Below are 17017 nucleotides of genomic sequence, written 5' to 3'. Positions count from 1 at the left end.
CAGTGTGGAAATATTTAGGGTGGAATATCACAGACTCTCAAATCCGGCCTCAAAAATTAACCATCCAAACGTGTGTGCAAACCCTAAATGACGCCCAAAAACTGTTAGGAGATTTGCAATGGCTGTGTCCCGTTGTCGACATCACCAACGACAAACTTGAAGTGCTACGGCCTCTGCTAAAAGGCACCAACCCTGCCAGCAAAGTCACCCTGACGCCGCAGCAAGCAGACATGATTCAACATTTGGGAACACTCATAACTGATCGAGCAGTTGATTGCTTTAACCCTTGTCTATCTGTTGACTTAACCATCCTTAATGGCCCTTCTCATCTTATTGGTGCACTTACCCAGTGCAAAAAGAAAAAAGGGGAGACAGTCAGAGTCTTAGAATGGCTGTTCACAAGAATGCAGCCAAAGACAACCATTCAAGAAAAAACGGAAAACTTAGCTGAGTTGGTGCGAAAAAGCAGAACGCGCATATAGTTCAAATCACAGGGACTGAACCAGGGACAATCTATCTACCAATTGACGAAACTCCCAAGCGTTGCAGCTCAGTCTTCTAACAGAAGCGATAGATATAAAAGTGGACTCATTGAAAGCGCCAGTACTGCGCTGGTTGAGTGCCAATGACTGGATGGCATGACCCAAACGCAGTGAGCGACCTCTAAAAGATGCAGTTACAGTTTATACTGACACGGGGAAAAGATCACAAAAGGCAGCAGTCACGTGGTATGAAAACCAGCAATGGCAACATCAAATCCTCCCCGCAAAGAAGGGTGACTCCCTACAAATATCAGAACTCGCCGCTGTTGTCTGGGCGTTTATGCATTGGATGCACAAGAAAATTAATGTAGTGACGGACTCATTATACGTTGCTGGTGTAGTTTGCCGAATCGAAGATGCAAAAATTAAAGAAATTCAAAAAGATCGCCTGTTCCAGCTCCTAAGGCAATTACAGTCAGCCATTCAACGGAGAGACCTTACTTATTGTATCATACATCTTCGGAGCCACAAGTGGGCAGAAGGACTTGGAGAAGGCAATGCGCGAGCTGATCAATTAGTATCAATGACTGTTCCACTAAGTGATTTTGTTAAAGCTCGCGAAGCACACAACACTTTTCATCAAAACGCTCGAGGCCTCCGCCGTCAATTTAATATCACAATGGAAGAAGCAAAGGGAATTGTAAGAACATGCCCGACGTAGTCACCATGGACCAGGACTTGGTATCGGGGTAAATCCGCGAGGTCTTGGGCCTCGAGAGCTGTGGCAAATGGATGTCACTCACATTCCCAAATTTGGAAGACTGAAATATGTGCATGTGACCGTTGACACTTATAGTAAATATGTATGGGCCACGGCGCAAACAGGTGAAAAGGCCTCCCATATTGTGAGGCACCTCACCAGTTGCTTTGCAATCATGCGAGTGCCGCAAATAATAAAAACAGACAACGGACCGTCATATGTTAGTAAAAAATGAGAAAATTCTGCCAAGTGTGGGGAGTGAGGCATGTCACTGGCATTCCGCACTCACCAACCGGACAAGCTATTGTTGAAAGAACACACCAAACCTTAAAACAGTATTTGCAGAAATTTAAGGAAGTAACCGATATACAAGAAAGGCTTGTCAAAACATATTTGTACTAAACCACCTATGTATTTTTTCTGATCAGGACAACCCACCAGCCTGGGTCCATAGTTATCTAAAAGAACAGAAAGACAGCCAGCCCTTTTATGTGATGTATAAAGATCCAACGTCTGGCCTGTGGCAAGGGCCAGCCGAAATAAAATATGTAGGGAGAGGTTATATGTGTGTAATTACTCCCACAGGACCACGATGGATTCCAGCAAAGTGGACCAAAGCAGCAGTGAATAACGCTCCTGTGACCAACGTCGAATCGTGACTGTAACTAATTAGACTGTCTTAGCTATATATTAAGTATAATGATAAAGTTTGTTGTTATAATCAGTTTTGTCGCCGTAATTGCAGCTTGTATCTAAATCGCTTTTTGATCCTAGAGAAAATGTATGGGTAACCTTGAGTAGCTCTGTTAATACCACCACGTTTTGTGCCAGTTTATCAGCCCCTAGTGCACCCTTTTTAACCCGTTTAGTAGGGGTACCGCTAAATGATACCGACTGGGACGCACTGAAGGCTTTTAACCAGTCTCTGCCACGCTCGCGTTGTTCAGCAAACGGTACCAGGTACTTGTTTGAAAAATTAAGACACCTGTGCTGGTGGTCTCCCTATTAGCCCTGGCCTACAAGAAATAGCACTGGTAGATTCCCTGAACGCCTCTTATTGCCTACACCTGAATACTAGCGAGTGTCGTCACCCTCTTTGTAATACGACCGCCGATTCCTTTGTGTATCCAATTGGAAATCGATCTAGCTGGGAAGAATGGTGTAAATACACAATTACAAATCAAACTCACCAGGTAATGGAGGATATGGGAGCTCTACAGCCAGGGCTACCTTCTCCAAACATGATTCCCAAAGAATGGGACATTTCGATCATCGATTTAAAGGATTGCTTTCTTACCATCCCTTTGCATCCTGATGATTATCGAAAATTTGCCTTTTCGGTGCCATCGGTAAACAAAAGGGAGCCCATGAGGAGACACCATTGGGTAGTATTACCACAGGGAATGAAAAATTCACCACCAATGTGTCAGATGTATGTGGCTTGGGCGCTTGCTCCTACACGAAAAGCGCATCCCGAGTTGTTAATATATCACTATACAGATGACATTCTAATAGGGGGTGAGCAATTAAACGAAGGACAGTTGATTGTTGAATTAGAACAACCATTAAAATTAGGAGGATTGCAGATAGCTCCTGAAAAGATACAAAAGGAACCAAGTTCCTTTTTTTTCCAAGATCCCAAAAAGCAGCATTGATGTGGCAGGAGAATGGGGAATGGAAAGATATTGTTGTAACAGATTGTTACGGTTGAACACAGCAGTTAGAATTGCGTGCAGGAGTAGAAACATTCCGTTTATGGAAGGCGACTCCAGTAAACGTTGTATGTGATTCGCTGTATGTAATAGGGGTAGTGCAGCGGATGGAAAGCGCATTATTAAAAGAGATAAGAGATGAACGACTGTAGGAAGTGACTTGAGACATGTATCTAGCATAACGCGCCTGACAGAAGCAGACAAGATGGAACTCGACCACAGGCCCTGGAAAAGTGCAAAAGAGCTGACCTGAGTTGTTAATCACCAATCGGAAACAAGGACAGCATGTCCTTGTTGGGACAGTTAGACAAAACCAGGATGCTTGTGGTTAAGAAGAATGAGGAAGAAGCAGAGAAAAAGAGACGAGTAGGCGTGACTGCCTGCCTGGCGACTAACCAATTGTGAGCCTAACTTTTGCAATATGCATAGGGTAATTATGTGTTTAGACCAATCAGTAAAGGACACGCCTAGGTATGACTGTATAAAAACTATCGCTAAGAGCAATAAATTGGAACCTTGCTTGCATCAAGCTGTCTCCCCGTCTCTCAATCGCGGCAAATTGGTGACCCCGACGTGATTCCAGGGTGCAAGAACCACCTATCTGTGTGGCATGCTGCGAGTCCCACAGAACTTTGAGTGAGCTGCTGAAAGGAAGCAGGAAGTGGCCTGAAATCCCTCCGGAGTAGAGAGGTGAGGTGTGGGCAATATGGGGAACCAGATGTCTCCCCCAGAGAGAGACGTATATGAGCTAATGAAAGCTCTTCTTAAGAAACATGGGAAAAATCTCTCGGGGCATGATCTTAAGATGATGCTTAAGTGGGTGCAAGTGGAAATTCCCACTGTTACTGCCTCTACTATCTTTACGCGGGAGTTATGGGATAATGTTGGAGTGAAATTGTGGGATGCAGCGACTCGGGGGAATGCTGAAGCCCAACGCATGCTCCCGTGGCGGAGGAGTATATTTGAGACTTTAAAAGCACAAGAGAAAGGGAATAAAGAAGAGCCAGAGCAAGGAAAAAGTCATCCAAGTGACGACGATGTTCTAGCACCCCCACAAGTGGCTGCAGCCGGCTATCCCCCAGAGGACAATCCTTTTGATCCAGGACCAGTGGACCCTGACGCGGAACCACAGCTTTATCCCCCCGATCCCCATGATGTGTGGGCTAACATAAGACGTCAAGCCCTAAAGGAGGGGGAGTTGGAGACTGCAAAAACAATAGCGGCCCCCGTCATCTACCAAGGACGGGGAGCTCAGTGGGAAGCATTATCTTTCCTAGTAGTAAAAGAATTGCGCCGCACCATTACCGAGCATGGCCTTTCTTCCCCTTACTTTGCGAGTTTGTTGTCTTCTGTTTTTGACTCTTTTGTAATGACTCCACATGATTTAAAATCTCTCGCTCAACTATTACTAACCCCGACGCAATATACCTTGTGGGAATCGCAATGGAGGGGAGGGCTCCAAACCCTTCTCTTGACATATGTGGGTCATAATAATCAAGCCTTAGCGGCTTTAACTATAGAACATCTAACCGGAACAGGACAACATTCCGACCCAGTGGCACAAGCCTGAGATATCCCACGGGAAGCCCTTGGAGCAGTCCGAGAAGAGGCGAAAAAGGCCTTTTTTAAAGTCCCTGATTCCCAAAAACCGCAAAAAGCTTTTACTACTGTTGTTCAGGAGCGCCGGGAGCCCTACATGCAGTTTATTGATCGGTTGAAACAAGCCTTGGAGCGACAGATAGATAACCCTGAAGCACGAGAGATTTTGTTGTTAAAATTGGCGGTTGAAAATGCTAACGCAGATTGCAAAAAACTTCTAAAATCTCTTCCAAATCAGAATCCCACGCTAGTAGAGATGATAGAGGCTTGTAATAGGATCGGCACGGTGGACCATAAGTTTGAAGCCATGGCTTCTGCCTTCGCTGCCATGCGTGGCCTCGCGGGGCCTGGAAATTGTTTCGGTTGTGGTAAACCCGGTCATCTGAAAAAGAATTGCTTAACCACTAATGCCGGAACCAGACCCCCAGCGCCTGGAATCTGTCCCAGATGCCGAAAAGGGCGTCATTATGCTAACCAATGTCGATCTAAGTATGACTTCCAGGGACAGCCGCTACAGGGAAACCGGTCGCGAAGCGCGGGACTGCAGCACGCGCAGACACAAGTTCCGCAACCAACATTTCAACCCCCGCGGAGGGAAGCGGCAATGCCTCAAGTCTCTGCCCAACAACAGCGGGGAGCGCAGGATTGGACTTGGCAACCGCCCACACAAAAAAGGCCCTAGATGGATCCCGGCAAAGAACGTACGACCTTTCCATGAATCCCTCCCACAACCACCTGGTGAAAACCCTGACCACCCTTCAAACCAGCCCTTGGATCAGTCCCTCGACCAGACCCCTGGACAACAAACGGACCACGAGGAGATAAACACCTTAAGCGGAATAGACTTACATGAATAAGTATCAAGAACTGCTTGTTAAACAGATTACTTGTGTCTTATGTAAACATTGTGACCCTTGGGTTTTGTGTATGTGCTATGCTTGTGAAAAAGAGTGGTGGCGTCGGGCAACTCTCGCAGGACGCTGGTGCGATAGTTGTTTGGAAAGGGAGTTTGAGATAATCAGACTCTTGCTTGTTACGGGGCACGAGGCACAAGATTCTGATCGATATTTTTATTGCCGTACCGATTGGGTCAAGACTGTGACCGAACAGGCAAGAAAAATATTGTTTTGCAGCTTGGAATGTAGCAGGTCCAATTTAGTACCTGCCATCTGGTCAGTCCTTAACAAAGAGTGGAACCAGACAAAAGAAAAGTGTAAGAAGCGGTTTGCTTGGAAATTAAGAAAGGGCCGACGAAAGTTGCTCTCAGAATAGTAATTGTCGCCTTAATTGTGTTGAATCATTAAGCATAATGTTGAAGCTTATTGTTATAATCAGCCTTATTGCTATAACCGTAGCCTTTATACCTGCATCACTTTTTGATCCTAGAGAAAATGTATGGGTAACCTTGAGTAGCTCTGTTAATACCACCACATTTTGTGCCAGTTTGTCAACCCCTAGTGCACCCTTTTTAACCTGTTTAGTAGGGGTACCGCTAAATGATACCGACTGGGACGCACTGAAGGCTTTTAACCAGTCTCTGCCACGCTCGCGTTGTTCAGTAAACAGTACCAGGAACTTGTTTGAAAAATTAGAAACCTGTGCTGGCAGTCTCCCTATTAGCCCTGGCGTGCAAGAAATAGAACTCGTAGATTCTCTGAACGCCTCTTATTGCCTACACCTGAATACTAGCGAGTGTCGTAATCCTCTTTGTAATACAACCGCTGATCTCTTTGTGTATCCAATTGGAAATCGATCTAGCTGGAAAAGGTGGTGTAACTACACACTTACAAATCAAACTCACCCTACAGAAGGAATGGTAACCCCTAGAAAACTACCTTCTGGTTTGTTTTTTATCTGTGGCAATAGAGCATGGAACGGAATTCCTCCTAAACCCACAGGTGGCTCATGTACGATTGGTCGCCTGAGTTTAGCCTTGCCACATCATCACCCCAACAAATCTAATCCAGTGAGATGGAAAAGAGACCTTACCCAAGTTCTTGATAACAGCTGTGATGATAATGTTCAACTCTGGAACAAATGGGAAGTAGTCTTTGCCTCCTTTTTTACCCCAGGTGTTGCCGCTGCCCGAGCTCACAGAAACATAGAAACGCTTTCTTGCTGGATTGTCAAACAAGCCAACCTCACCAGTAGAGTCTTATCAGACTTAGCCGATAGTCTAAGCTCTGTTCAACATGCCGTATTGCAAAATCGCATGGCCATTGATTTTTTATTGTTAGCTCATGGGCATGGTTGTGAAGATTTTGACGGCATGTGTTGCATGGATTTAGAAGATAACTCAAGTTCAATACACAAAGAAATACAGCAACTCATGGAGCATTCCCAAAAGATACAGAAAGATGTTGGGTTTTTTGGCCTGGAAGGCTTAGCAAACTGGCTTGGTATAGGAGGCTGGTTAAAAGGGTTGTTACAAAGTGCTTTGCTTGTATTAATTATTGTTATCATTGGATTGTGCCCTTGTCGCCAATGTGCCCTTGTCGCCAAAAAGGCCAATGGAATCCTGGGCTGCATAGGGAAGAGTGTGGCCAGTAGGTCGAGGGAGGTCATTCTCCCCCTCTACTCGGCACTGGTGAGGCCACAACTGGAATACTGTGTCCAGTTTTGGGCTCCCCAGTTCAAGAGGGACAGGGAACTGCTGGAGCGAGTCCAGCGAAGGGCAACTAAGATGATTAAGGGATTGGAGCATCTCCCGTATGAGGAAAGGCTGAGAGAGCTGGGACACTTTAGCCTGGAGAAGAGAGGGCTGAGGGGAGACCTTATTATGGCATACAAGTATCTAAAGGGTGGGTTGAAGGAGGATGGAGCCAGGCTCTTTTCATTGGTTCCAAGTGACAGGACGAGGGGCAATGGGCACAAGTTAGAACACAGGAAGTTCCGTTCAAATACACGGAAACAGTTCTTTACGGTGAGGGTGACAGAGCACTGGCACAGGCTGCCCAGGGAGGTTGTGGAGTCCCCTTCCCTGGAGATTTTCAAGACCCGCCTGGATGCAGTCCTGAGTAATGTGCTCTGGGCAATCCTGCTTTAGCAGGGGAGTTGGACTAGATGATCTCTAGAGGTCCCTTCCAACTCTGATAATTCTGTGATTCTGTGATTCTGTGATTAGTAGTTTTGGGTTGTGTTCTCTCTTGTATTAGAAAGCTGCTTACGCGTGTAGCTGGTCAAGTTTTGTTAGTGCAAAAAGAAAAAGGGGGAGATGTAGGAAGTGACTTGAGACATGTATCTAGCATAACGCGCCTGACAGAAGCGGACAAGATGGAACTCGACCACAGGCCCTGGAAAAGTGCAAAAGAGCTGACCTGAGTTGTTAATCACCAATCGGAAACAAGGACAGCATGTCCTTGTTGGGACAGTTAGACGAAACCAGGATGCTTGTGGTTAAGAAGAATGAGAAAGAAGCAGAGAAAAAGAGACGAGTAGGCGTGACTGCCTGCCTGGCGACTAACCAATCGTGAGCCTAACTTTTGCAATATGCATAGGGTAATTATGTGTTTAGACCAATCAGTAAAAGACATGCCTAGGTATGACTGTATAAAAACTATCGCTAAGAGCAATAAATTGGAACCTTGCTTGCATCAAGCTGTCTCCCCGTCTCTCAATCGCGGCAGCAATTAACTTGGAAAACGAACACCCCCGTTTGGGTTGATCAATGGCCACTGACTACCGAAAAGATCGCCCACCTTGAGGCTCTCGTGCAGGAGCAATTGGACAAAGGTCACGTTATGCCAACCCCAAGTCCCTGGAACACACCTATATTTACCATTCCGAAGAAGAGCGGGAAATGGCGACTATTACATGATCTTAGAAAAATTAATGAGGTAATGGAGGATATGGGAGCTCTACAGCCAGGGCTACCATCTCCAAACATGATTCCCAAAGAATGGGACATTTCGGTCATCGATTTAAAGGATTGCTTTTTTACCATCCCTTTGCATCCTGATGATTATCGAAAATTTGCCTTTTCGGTGCCATCAGTAAACAAAAGGGAGCCCATGAGGAGACACCATTGGGTAGTATTACCACAGGGAATGAAAAATTCACCACCAATGTGTCAGATGTATGTGGCTTGGGCGCTTGCTCCTACACGAAAAGCGCATCCCGAGTTGTTAATATATCACTATACGGATGACATTCTAATAGGGGGTGAGCAATTAAACGAAGGACAGTTGATTGTTGAATTAGAACAACCATTAAAATTAGGAGGATTGCAGATAGCTCCTGAAAAGATACAAAAGGAACCAAGTTGGAAATACCCGGGGTGGGATATTACAAAGGCAACTGTTAGACCCCCCAAAATAGAGATACGAACGGAAGCATCTACCTTAAACGATGTGCAGAAGTTGCTGGGCGATTTGAACTGGATAAGGACGACGTGTGGCCTTACTAATACAGACTTAGCTCCGTTCATGAAGACGTTGAGAGGAGGAGGTGGCGCTGATGCACCTCAAACTTTAATGGAAGAGGCCCAGCAGGCTTTGAAGCACATTACTGCTAAGGTTGCTACTGCCTATACACATCGGTGGGATCCAAACCAGCATATTGGTTTGTTAATCGTTAATCATGATCAGCATCCCCTAGCCATAATTATTTAATGGACCCTGGGAAAAGACCCATTAAAAATCCTGGAGTGGGTATTTTTATCCCTACAGCCGAAACGTACAATGACTACACGGGTAGAAGCTTTGGCGCCCTTAGCAATAAAAGGAAGACAGAGAGTGGTAGAAGTAGCTGGAGTTGAACCTGCATTCGCAGTAATACCCCTGGTAGCGGAGTATTTGCAGCGGGCGTTGCAACATCCAGTACCACTACAAGTGGCCCTATTAGATTATGAAGGAGAGCGAAAGGTACATTTACAGCCTGACAAATATTTTAGCGCTCTACAGCTTGGTCGATTTGAAGAGCTACCTAAATGATCGGAGCGTCCAGTTTGTGGTGTTACGGTGTTTACAGACGCCGGAGGAAAATCCCAAAAAGCAGCATTGACGTGGCAGGAGAACGGGGAATGGAAAGATATTGTTGTAACAGATTGTTACGGTTGAACACAGCAGTTAGAATTGCGTGCAGTAGTAGAAACATTCCGTTTATGGAAGGCGACTCCAGTAAACGTTGTATGTGATTCGCTGTATGTAATAGGGGTAGTGCAGCGGATGGAAAGCGCATTATTAAAAGAGATAAGAGATGAACGACTATATCAGCTTTTTCGGGAATTATGGCTGTTGTTAACTGAGCGACAACGTGCATATTTTATTACGCACATTGGGAGTCACACAGGTTTGACAGAGGGTTTAGCAGAGGGCAATCAAAGGGCAGATATGCTCGGGGCACCGCTGTGGGCTGCACCATCGGTAGATTGATTTACTCAAGCCAAGCGGTCACATGAGTTTTTTCACCGATCAGCAAAAGTATTGCAGCGTCAGTTTGGATTGACAGATGCTGACGCCCGTGGAATAATTTCCACGTGTGCCGACTGTCAACAGTTTTCGGAAGCATTGGCGAATGGAGTTAATCCTAGAGGTACCAGTCCTTTAGAAATTTGGCAGATGGATGTTACGCATGTTCCAGAATTTGGACGACAGAAATTTGTGCATGTTTGTGTAGATTGCTTTTCCTTAGCCCTATGGGCTACAGCTCAGACTGGGGAATCTAGTAAGCACGTTCAGCGCCACATGCGTTCTGCAATTGCCGCCTGAGGGGTTCCAAGAGAAATCAAAACTGCCAATGGCCCTGGTTATATTGCTCGAACCACTCAATCCTTTTTTCAGCTTTGGGGTATTGTGCATATTAGGGGCACCCCACATTCCCCGACGGGCTGGGCTATAGTGGGACATATGAATCAGACGTTGAAACGTCAGCTTCAAAACCAAAAAGGGGGAGAATTGGGATTGTCTCCAACTGATAGATTGAACAAAGCAGTGTATGTACTAAATTTTTTACGGTTACCACAGGATAGTTTCGTACCGCCAACAGTAAAACGTGGGGCCAGACTAAAGGGGGATATGGGAGATTTGAAACAAGGCCGATGTAAAGTGATGGTTAAAAATGGGACAGCAGGGAAATGGGAAGGACCGCGTAAGTTGATAACCTGGAGTAGAGGGTATGCATGTGTCGTTACAGATAATGGAACCAGATGGGTACCGGCGAAATGGGTGAAGCCGTGGCTGCCAGAACAATCAGGTCCGCATGAATCACTCGAAGACGGTGGTGACGACGGATATCAGGTGTCCTGGTTGTGGACGTTGTGAGCCTTGGGTGCTATGCCAATGTTGGAAGTGTGGCAGAAGGTGGTACAGCGCAGCTTTACTTGCACAGAAGTGGTGCAAAGAGTGCTTGGAAGACGGAGGGGAGAATAGCCCACAAGAATTAGCAAATGTGCTAGTGTGCAGTATCGAATGTAGAAGGGGCAACTACATACCGCGGGTTTGGGCAGTAAAGGATGAAGAATGGGAGACAGCTAAAAGGCAGTGTCTCAAAAAATTTGTAGGCGGACGAAGGAAGGACAACGAAAAGGAGGAAGATGAAGCGTACTGGAGCTTTAAACGGCTTTGTTATAGGCATACTCTGTAGCATGATTACCATCACGAGGGGTTTGCCAAGACAAGTTGGGCTTTTATCAGCCAGACAGAACGTGTGGTCACGCGGGCCAACCCGACAGGCCAGAAACCGCTATGTTTGAGTTTGGCTCAGGCAGGCGATCCGTTTCGCACTTGCCTTATCGGCATTCCTGGGTATGACCCCCAAGTGTTTTAAGAATGTTTTAAGAATGACTCCTGGACACAGTGGAATGATACACATGTATGAGGTTGGTATAATGGGACTGGGACTCTGAACAAAAGGGCTTTTGACGCGATATACCAAAATAGGAAGTACGCTGACGCTATTCGTACAGGGGAATTGATAAACAATTTAAATGTGTCGATAACCGAACTGCAAGAATTGGACTTATTGGGGTCTTTGGCAGCTAATCAGTGTTGTGTGATATTTGGAAGTGATACACAGAAATTCTTGAGGATAGTGTTCCGAAACAAGACTCGGATGAGCTCGGATGGAGGAACCTTAGTTGACTCCGGAGAACCATGGTACCATAATGATTCTGCTTACTGTGCCGGAGCGGCATATACAAAGGACTCCGGCAACAACTCCGAGGCAAGAATGTTACTTCCAGGACTGTTTTTGATTTGTGGGGACAGGGCATGCCCTGGAATACCCAGCCAGCTGACAGGTGGACCCTGCTATTTGGGAAAGTTGACGTTATTTGCTCCCGAACAAAACCATATTTTGAACCAGACGATTTGGAACACAACAGAGAGTAGAACAAAGCGGTCAGTGTTTCAGCTAGGAAAAGAGTGCGATGATAGGGGAGAATTTTGGGACACACCTGCACGTGTTTTAGCGGCTTTATTTACCCCTGGGGTCGCGGCAGGGAAGGCACTAGGAGACTTACATAAATTAGGCTGTCGGGCAGCGAAACAGTTAAACCTTACATCGCAAATTTTACAACAGTTAGGGAGCGATGTAGGCAGTGTAAGGCACGCTACATTGCAAAACAGAGCGGCGATTGATTTTTTACTTCTAGCACACGGGCATTGGTTGTGAGGATTTTGACGGAACGTGTTGCATGAATTTGTCAGACCATTCAGGATCAATTCCTAAGAAGCTACAGCAGCTACAAGATAACATGAAAAAGTTAACCGTTAGTGACTGCGGCTTAGATAAGTTGCTGGGGGGCCAGGGTATCTCAGGATGGCTAGTGGATTTAGTAAAACATGGCATTGTAATCTTGATTATGCTTATTGTTATGTTAATGCTTGTATCATGTATTAAGAAAGGTGTCAAATACGATTGAAGGCACCATGAAAAAGGCTTGGCTGGTTCAAGAAGAAAAAGGGGGAATTGTGGGAATGTATTTAGCAGAAAATGGACATATATTGAACCAGCCATACGAGGAGGTGGACCGACTGTAGACCTCGTCCTTGAAGTCATCTTGGGGAGAGAAAAACAGGAACAATGACGGTTGCTTCACAACAAATTGAGGAACCGAGCCAAGAAGAGCCCAACGAGGAGTCAGATAAACAGGATGCTGAAGAACCAATGGAAGATACAACAGCTTCGCGCACTTTCCTCGTGCAGAGGACTATCAACCAATGAATGATGCATGAACGTGTGTAGGGAAAGACAGATTGTATATAAGGGACGGTAGTAAATCAATAAAGAGACTTCGGTATGATTCACATTGGATCGTGTGGAGTCCAGTTTTCCTCCTCATCCCACTGCTGGTTAACGTGTACCTGGAAGCCCGATGTTTGATAACACACCACTGAGTGCCTCTATTTTGGCAGCTGGGTGTTCCCCGCCATGACAGCATCCACTGCTGAAACACACTGAAATGCCACAAGACAGCCTGCCTTCCACAGCGAGTCAGATTAATTAAATTTCCTTTAACAAATGAGTGACATACCAGGTTTTTGATAAGAATCCTGCACAGATCAGCAGTCCTGAAGCAACGACCATCAGGCTTCAAAACTGCAGCGTCCGTGGAAACGCACCCGGAACCTGCTGCCAACGGACCCACCCCATGTACATGAGTGCAGCTCCGGCCACTGCTTCTGACACCAAACTTTCTTAGTCTATTTGAATTTCCAGCCTACGTTGCTGGTGACACAAAACTGGGAAGTGTGGGTGACACACCAGAAGGCTCTGCCACCATGCAGCGAGATCCAGCCAGGCTGGAGAGTTGGGTGGAAAGGAACCTGATGAAGATCAACAAGGGCCCATGTAGGGTCCTGCACCCAGGGAGGAATAACCCCTACACCAGCACATGTTGGGGGTTGACCTGCTGGAAAGCAGCTTTGAGAGAGGGACCTGGGAGTCCTGGGGGACAACAAGTTGCCCATGAGGCAGCAATGTGACCTGGTGGCCAAAAAGGCCAATGCTCTCCTGAGGGGCATTAAAAAGAGTGTGGCCAGCAGGTGGAGGGAGGTCATCCTCCCCCTCTGCTCTGCCCTGGGGAGGCCACATCTGGAGCACTGTGGCCAGTTCGGGGCTCCCCAGTTCAAGACAGACAGGGAACTGCTGGAGATGATCCAGCGGAGGGTACGGAGATGCTCAGGGACTGGAGCACCTCTCTGCTGAAGACAGGCTGAGAGCCCCGGGGCTGTTCAGCCGGAGAGGAGAAGGCTGAGAGGGGATCTCATCAATGCTGATCAACATCTACAGGGCGGGTGGCAAGAGGACGGGGCCAGACTCTCTGCAGCGGTGCCCGGCAACAGGACAAGGGGCGATGGGCACAAACTGGAACACGGGAAATTCCGTCTGAGCATGAGGAAAAACTTCTTTGCTGTGCAGGTGGTGGAGCACTGGAAGAGGCTGCCCAGAGAGGCGGTGGAGTCTCCTTCTCTGGAGAGATTCAAACGCTGCCTGGACGCTGTCCTGTGCGACCTGCTCTGGGTGCCCCCGCTCTGGTGGGGGGGGGGGGGTGGAGGAGATGATCTCCAGAGGTCCCGTCCGACCCCCACCAGTCTGTGATCTGTGCAACAAGCTGTCGGTAGTTTTACTTTTTTCTTTTAAAAAAAAAAAACAAAAACAAACCAAACCAAAAAAAACCAGGACTCGCTTATTTGTTTCAAGCTCCCTTATTTGGAAGGCAGCAGGGAACGCGAGGAAGGATGTGAGACGCGTGTTGCAGGCGAGAGGAAACCGAGTCGCCCGCACCGGGGGTGCAAGCTGTCAAGACTCGGGGGTAGAAATTGAAAACAACTTCAAAGAGCTGGGTGTGCCTGTAGGTGCTGGGCTGCATTTGCTTTGTACAGGAAGATTTTTATATTTAAGTTATGTGACAGTGGGGATTTTGTCTTTAATTTACTCAGTACAGAGCTTTCAGTTGCCCTAAAGGCACTCCACCTCCCTGGGGATTGGTTTTGGTTTTGTGGGTTTGTGTTTAATGTTGTCTTCTTCTGGGCTCACACTTGTCAAATGTCTTGCTCTGCTATTGCTGTTATTTCTCACAATCTTGAGCACACAGATCAGAAAAGTTCTAATTGCCAGTATTGATCAAAACCACATCATTTTCATAAATGCACTTTCCCCCCCTTCTTTTTTTTTTTGTTAAAAAAAAAACCAAACCCCAAACTTGCAACCCAGCCAAACTCATACTATCCTAACCACAAACTTGTACTGAAATACAGCTTCTTGATTAAAAATGAAATAAGTGTCTAAAGGGAAACCAAGGCAGAGACTGATGTGGTTTGCTCTTGTTTAGCACAGCAAACAGGGAAACTGGGAGCAGAACCCAGTCAGGGTGAGACTGCAGCACCCGGTCAGGGTGAGACTGCAGCACTGCGCACCTGAAAGTGGAGTCCTAACCCTGGCACGCTGTGAGGTTACCCACTCGATCCCACTGGCAGTGACACCAGGGAGCAAAAGCAGGTGCAGAGTCCTGCCCATACCTCGTCTCTCTGCTCCAAACCACCAGTGACCCTCAGCACCAGCGACGGAAACCTGGTAGCCCTCTCTTTCATGCGAACCGCCTGTTTGTTTTCCTCTTTCACCGATTCAAATCAAAGCCACAAAAAGGAGTGAAACTTTCACTAAGCAATGAGATCGTGCAAGGCACACAGCCCACATTCAGATGCTGGGTTTTGAGAAAGACGCAGAGTGGCTGGAAGCAAGCCAAGATGAGAGCAACGAACATAATCAGCTGACCTGGGAAGGAAGAGGAAAGAACCAGGGCTGTTTAGTCTCAGGAAAACAGCCAAGATCATAGAATCACAGACCAGTTAGAGTTGGAAGGGACCTTGAAGATCATCCAGTGTCACCCCCCTGCCCTGGGCAGGGACACCTCCCCCCAGCCCAGGTTGCTCCAAGCCCCGTCCAACCCGGCCTTGAACACCTCCAGGGATGGGGCAGCCACAGCTTCTCGGGGCACCCTGCGCCAGGGGCTCACCACCCACACAGTGGAAAATTTCTTCCTGATATCTAATCTAAATCTACACTCTTCTAGTTTAAAGCCATCACCACTAGTCCTATCACCACATGCCCTTGTAAAAAGTCCCTCCCCAGCTCTCCTGTAGGACCTCTTTATGTACTGGAGGGCTACTATAAGATGTCGTAATATCCTTCGAAGGAAAGTATTACTGGGCTCATATTGCAGGAGAGGAGAGGATTTCTTCTTTCCAAACATGTAAACTGAGAAGTTAAGCACAGAAACAGACTGTGTAGAGGGACTGTGAAATCTCTCTCAATGGCATTTTTTAAGAAAAAAACTAGAAAAGCTGGGGAGCGGATCCTGCTGCAGGGTGGGGATAGAGAAGGTGACCTCTTAAACGTCCACTGAACCTCAAGCTCACAGTAACAGTAGATAGAAAACCAGTTTTCACTGAGAGCTGGTGCAGCAACAGCTTGCAGAAGGGAAGATGTTCACTCTCCCAGGACTGTACGAAATGTTTGGGTAGAAACTATCTCTTGAGCCCAAGGGAAAATATTCCAGTGTTCCTGTGGGAACACTGCCAAGGTACAGAGGATAAGGTCTTTGCATATACTGCCACCAGCTGAAAGTGTGTGCAGCTGCCAGAGAGTCTGTGTTGTTCCAGGACTAGCAGATAATCCAAAAATCACCAAAATCAGTTGTTGTCAGCCATGGAAGCAAGCTACAGGATATCCTGATAGAAAAAAAATTCTTCCATTTAGCCCTGCAGATAACTCTAGTTGAAACCTTTCTGCTCCACAGCCAAATATCCCAGACCCACCAGATGAGCTTATTTGGGAGCAGGATTCGCCAGGAGCACCCAGCCAGCCAGCCCCGGCAGAGGGGCAGGATCTGAGGTTGGTCCAGGATATGACGGCAGGAGAAGAGACCAACAGGGGCCAAACATAGCAGGTAACGACTCCCTGGCCCATCCCCACTCACACCTTTCATGATGAAAGTCAAGTGGAGGTGCCAGCATGGACAAACAATCGGAAGAGGCAGGCAGGAATGCCTCTTTTCTTGGAGGCAGTTTTGAAGTGACACCATTAACCCAGAGCTGATGGTGCTTTTTGATTTCTGTAGCTCCAAAACCCTGTGAGCTCAGCTGCCGCTGTGCCTTCTAGTGGAACTCTCCAGGTTTTGAAGGGGAAGCTTTTCCTCCTCTTGACAGGTCGTTGTCTTCTAACTAATTTGTTCATATAATGTATGTGACATTTGGTTAGGTCATTCTGAAAAATAATTAACTGTTAGAAAAGAGGCAATGCTAGGATATTAAAAATTGGGAAGGTCACTCATGACACTTGAGCAGTGATTATTTGAATTTCAACAGAAATTTGCCCAACAATGCAAAAGATATTTCTAATAGAGCATTTCTGAAGAATGCTTGCTCTTGTGAAGGAATAATACCAGAAATTAAATCAGTTATACACTAATCCTAGGGTTAATTAGAGACAAAGCCATCATTTGAAATGCTACAGAAAACACA

This window comes from Vanellus vanellus (genome assembly GCF_965231255.1).
Source record: "Vanellus vanellus genome assembly, chromosome: 25".
NCBI lineage: Eukaryota > Metazoa > Chordata > Aves > Charadriiformes > Charadriidae > Vanellus > Vanellus vanellus.
The sequence above is the reverse complement of the archived record's forward strand: the minus strand, read 5'-3'. Positions refer to the sequence as shown.